Genomic DNA, 6,086 nt, shown 5'->3' on the forward strand with positions numbered 1-6,086 from the left:
GACTCGAAATGAGCCGCTGCTGTGGTTGCACAGGCCCCAAAATTCCGGGAAATATTCTCCTGCGGTGTTCCCCGAAGACTTGCGGTATTCCTGCCCACAGTATCCCCACAACGCTTTTGTGGAATTTCCTAAATGGAAGAAAAGCAGGTTTATTTGAACTCTTTTGAAAACTGAAACATATATCTTCCTTATCGCTCCATGGCTGTATTATTTTACTGTATAAACCCAACTGTGAAAAGGCTGAGCGAGAGAATAAAAAGGACAATTTTGTGCTGCTTTTATGAGAATAGATTGAACAAATAATAAAACCACCCAGTTAACACATAATGTGGGCGATTAACGCTGTAAAACCTCCTTCCAGTGACCTCACCAGAAACTACTTAGTGTAGGCAAGTTCACAAGTCAAAACATGAAATTAAAAAATAGACTCTGGTATTTTTAGAATTGTGTATAATAATGTTGGACAGATAAACTGTTGCAGAGCCAATGGACAAGAAATTGCGCAAAAGCTTTTCTTTAAAAAGTTGTTTTTTGCTGTTTATAATTTACTGTACTGAACCATTCCAGCCCTAATCAATATGCACTTTGACAAAGGATATAAAGCAGGTTAAACACAGCCTGTGCAACTTAAGTCTTACAGATTAAATACAAGTACATATCATCATCACATGAAGCTGTGATTTGATGGTGCCATCAAATGATGTCTGCTCTTTTTGCACAACAGAGCCACGAAAACCTTGTATTAAATTTGTCCACTCCTGGTCTTGTTGAGCAGACCTTCTAATAAATCAAATGAGCTATATAAAATAATGTAAAAAGTCCGCTAAGAGACACCGAAGAAATTAAAGTGTCATTGAAAAAACTGCTACAATGATTGGTTGTATTGAGTTACATGCAAGATGGTATTTTAAGGGCTCTGGGCCTTTTCCTGTGTCAACTTCTGATTGCTGTTCCTCCGGGTCATTACATTTTTTTCACTGTTTGACTTGCCATGCTGCTACATTCATTTATCCTTTTTATGGCTGATATAACTGTAATCTAGGAGTGGCTAAAGGCTCAGGGTGGGGCAGGTCATCCATCATTTCTAAGATTTGATTTTGATCCCAAGCTCCTCCCATTCACATTTCATTCATCAGAGGTGCGGCCTCAGGTTACATGACTTGGGCTCAAATCTGAGTCATCTGATGACTTAAGACTCAACTTGACAAAATCAAAACAGACGTGTTGACTTGGACTTTAATGCAGTGACTTGTGACTTCACTTAGACTTGGGCCTTTTGACTTGAAAACTCTTGATATCTTCTCTGAGCCCAAAGATTAAAAAGTGCGCCATTGAAAGACTTCATTTGCCTTGATTCCCTGAATCAACTTAAATAAACGCTATTCATCCCCAGCAGGTCGATGTTTGACTCCCACCTTGTTTGAACCAATGGACAGCATCCAGTCAAGTTGCAGGAGAAAACCAAGAAGATCAGGGCAACTGTTGGAAAAAATGACACTAAATATAATTTAGTTCACATGCAGGACTTAAGACTTGACTAAGGACTTGCTTGTCTTGATATGTGGCTTGACTTGGACTTTGAGTGCCAAGACTTTGGACGTACTTGTGACTTGCAAAACAATTACTTGTTCCAATCTCTGTCATTTACATCATCCTTGAGCAAAACACTGAACCTCAAACTGGGCCATCAGTGTGGGTGAATGAGAGACTTGCTTTTTCCTGCAGGTTTAAAACACTCTTTAAATGCAGCCGGTTTACCTCATGTTGCTTTAAACACTAAAGTGCTGAATGTCAGACCTCTTTCATAGCTAACAAATTGGCTTTCAGGCTAAATATAACCCACCTTAGTAGCAGCTTATGTAATTGTAATTAAGATGTTTCTGAATTAAAGGCCTTCTCTACTTCTTGTTATTTCTTCCTCTCACGTTTATAATGCATTGTGGTTAGTGTGCAACCCTCCTGGGTATGCAGTGCTGTGATGTAACGCAGTCTGTTATCCGTCCTGAAGTCATGTGGCTTGTTATTCTGTCTTTCTGCAGTGTCATCCCAAATGTTATTCGCTGAAAAATGTTCCCCACAAGGACGGTAAACTATCCAGCTATGTTGTGCATGTGCGTCAGCGGTCAGTATGGGACCACAGGGACGTGCACATGGTGCGAGAATGACACAGTCACTGTGCACCAGGAAGTGTCCACTCTCCACCTCCTGCCAGAGCTGTGACTGTGTGGATTATGTGGAGGTCAGGGGGGGAGAAGGTTGTGTTAAATGGAGTTCGGAAGAGCGGCGTGTAAACACGCTTTCCCCTCAGGCGAGTGGTCAAGGGGACAATTGAAGGCACACACACACTCACACTCACCCCATGCATGCACTCACATACCCACAAGCAGTTGATTCTGAAGTAAACATCTTGCCCCATTAATACCCACAGCGCCTTGGGCTACTCAGCCTACCCTGGTGACCCTTGTTACCGTGGTGATTAGATATTGGGAGCCCTCATCTGCAAACATTTAGCCAGTTTCACCCCTAATCTACCCTCTGTCACCCTGCCACCATGGGCTCAGCAGAAACACACACAAACATGCAGCTGAGGGCACACATTGTGCCACATAATTAACAACTGACAAATTAATACATCGCTCTGCTTCAGCTGTCAGGTTAAAAAGCGGATCTATTTTTGTGAGTTGAAATGAAACTCTGACTAAAATATCTTTTGAGTATTAAACTCTTGCCCCATGGTGACTATAAAAAGTTTATACATTCTTTCTTGACAGAAGTCTGTGGCTGTGATCGGCCTGGAATCACCTCCAACCCTATAAACCACGTCTCCACTGTCCATCTGTTTGTTCCAAGCACTGATATTTTTAACTTTATCTCGCTCTACACACCTCCTGTTGCAACTGAGTTCTTCGTCAAAACAATGTCGCAGTTTAAAAGTCTGTATCAAGTCTTGTGTGAGGTGATTATGAATAGGTGCATCTATCTAGTTGTAAGTTTTTTCAGTATCACTTTAGTTACAGTTAAAGGATTTCCCTTTATGAGTTTACAAAATCCTCCCAAAATGCGATGCGCCTTGTATTTTAAAATTCTGAAGATGCAGCGACAAAAATATATGTACCTATAATGCGAATTTCCTTCGTCATTAAATTACCGTTGGCTGTCACATTCCGCCTCCTGACCTCTGAACTATGACACACAGGTCCTCCTCCAGGCCAAACCACCATGGACACCGTGCCTCAGGTCACTTGTTGGCTTACTAAGCAGAGTGAAAGAGTGTGTTACATCTTGAAATATGTTAAAGCCTCCTATAAATGGCAAAAACAGTTTGAGTTTTGACGTATGGTATGCCACCAAATGCAAACAGGTTAATATTATGTTGTATTTCCTATAAGTCTCCACCAAAAAATCTGCACACTAACTCTTTAGTCAATACCTTTCTCATTAAGGGCGATGGATCAGGGAGGGCACACACACAGGAACTCTGGCCTCCAGTCTGGCCGCAGCTCACACTAATGGAGAGCACAGCACCACTAAAAGAGAAGATAATATAGTATTACAGGCATGACACATCAGAGCTTCAGTCAAGAGACCTCTCTAATTAACAAACCAGTACAAACCAGAACAGGCTGAAGGCTTATACAAACTAGGCAACTTCTTAGAGTTCTGCAGACCACGTAGGAGAACACCCACCATTCTACTTAAAGGACATGTCACAGTTTTACCACATCTGTCCTAAAACACTTGTATATTGGTTCCTTTAATCATTCCTCCTGTTCATAGCCACTGTGAGACTCCTTCCTTATGCAGTTTTAATGCAGGTGATGGTTGACGAAATCCACAGTCCTTGTTCTCTGCACTCTCAAAGGCTTATCTGAAGTTTATGTGAGGCTCCAGCAGAATGAGTTCCTCAGATCAAGTGGAGATATTTCACTTACAGTCCCAGCTGAGTTACAGAGGAAAGAGACTGTAACTTTGGTGACTCTGGAAAATTTTTGCTTGAGTTCATTTGGACAGCTGACGCCTCGTGTAAGCTTCAAATGAACCAGGACCATGGATTTTGTCCTGTATGACTTACACTGCGGTAACACCAGGTACAGGCAGTGTGAACAGGAGGAATGATTACAGATTATATTTTCACATGAGCACCAGAAAATTGTGAACCTGTCCTTACCTGACCAGTGAAGCCATCCAAAATCTATTTTCTGAGTGTGAAGCATTCCCTCTCTGTGGGTTTAAAATGGCCATATAAACTTCTCAAACCACTCCTGCAACATACTGCACAGTAACACACTGTTCTACATCCACCTCTCTGCTGTCAGCTGCTTTCCCAACAAATACTCATCATTTCACCCAAATATGACTAAATGGACTGCTTCCAATAGTTGGACAGGACAGGTGGAAGCAGTACGTGACCTACAAGCTACCTACCTTCTTCTTTTAAGGAATTGTTGGATGTTTGTTAAACTATAATTGGCAAGCACAACATGATTTATTTGAGATATTCCACTACTCTTTCTTTTGAGACAATCCACTGATAATTACAGGAGCTTGTGATGGATTGATGGTGACCTCTAGTGGTATAGATGCAACACTGCAGGACAGTGATGTGTGTAGTAAAACACAGCAACACCTGTCTTTTGGAGACCTTTTGAGAAAAGAATTGAATTCAGAGCATTGAAGACATAGCATGTGATGAAGTGTGATTTCTGTGTTTGCTACTGTCACTTTAAAAGTGAGGCACATGGTGCAACAATGAGCACCTGCAAAACAGGTTGATCAACAAGCCACTGTTATCTTATTTCCTGAGTATGAGGAATCACTTGACCCCACAGAAATGGAAGCAAAAACATTCATTATCTTGTCACATGTTTGGCTCATAACAGGTTTGTAAGTCATAAAGCGTGGGTATAAAGTCTGCTGTTGTAACGTGCCTGTGAGCATGTGACAGACTGACAGAGGGAGAAATAGAGAGCCAGAGGGAAACATGAGAGGGCAGGGGAGATCTCTTTTGTGTGCACCTGGGTGTTAGAAGAATGGGCAGCCTGGTGAGCGCGCTCTGCTCTCCTGGACATAGAGGAGCCAGAGACTTTATGTTGCTTCATCTCTGCTTGCTGTGTGACTCGGCTGGCGCTCTGTCCACCTGGAGACAGGTATAATGACCTAGAAGAACACAGATGGCTCTTGTGGCTAACAATCTTTTTCTGGTCACACAGGGACTATTTGTCTTTGTCTCTTTGTTTCCATCCCCACCTCCCTGCTCTCTCTGTGCCAGGCAGTGTAAAGTATAGGTCAGGTTAATGAAGGTGCCACTGGGGCAATAAATTATGCATTATTACCAGGTTTGCAGGTAGTCATTGGTCAACCATGTGATCAGGCTGCACTCTGGTCTCTCTTGCTCAGTCTTCTATTAAAGCACTTTATTTGACTGCTGTAGGGAAGCTTTTTGGAGAGACTAATCATTATAAATATATCAAATAAAAATAAATAAATCATTATAAATGATAATTCTTTTTTTTTAATCATAATGTCAAATTGGGCTGCAAGATACATTTAGAGATCAGACCTATGTTGGTGTAAATGATTGAATTTTTCACTGATAAAAATGAGCAATAGGTGTCAAAACATGGTGAAATAATGTCAAAAACACAAACATAATAAAAAAGAACAATTACTAAAAAAAAAATAGACAGCAAGAAATACATTGTGTATGTTTCCTACAGCCGGGGTGTAGCACCAAATTGTGGGCCTCATGCATGAACTCCCTCACCCTTTAACCCTCGATCCATGTCTCTCTCAAGCATCTTTGATTATATTTTCAAGTCAGTTTGCTTTCTTTACCTTTCCTTTCTTTCTTTCTTTTCTTTTTTTGGGACCTCTGTTTCCCTTTTTCAAGGAAAGATGTGACAGTGTAGTTGGTGCTTCAGCAGTATAGCAGTCACGTACTCAGCTTGTTGCGTTCGTACATATTTGTACCACGAGGCATATTATGTACATAATCCTTAATTTTTCTTATTTCCATTCTGTATCTCAGCTTATAGTCTTTTACCTTTACTGTATATATTTGGTTTAATATCTATTTCGCCACTGTA

This window comes from Epinephelus lanceolatus, chromosome 16 (assembly GCF_041903045.1).
Source record: "Epinephelus lanceolatus isolate andai-2023 chromosome 16, ASM4190304v1, whole genome shotgun sequence".
Taxonomy (NCBI): domain Eukaryota; kingdom Metazoa; phylum Chordata; class Actinopteri; order Perciformes; family Serranidae; genus Epinephelus; species Epinephelus lanceolatus.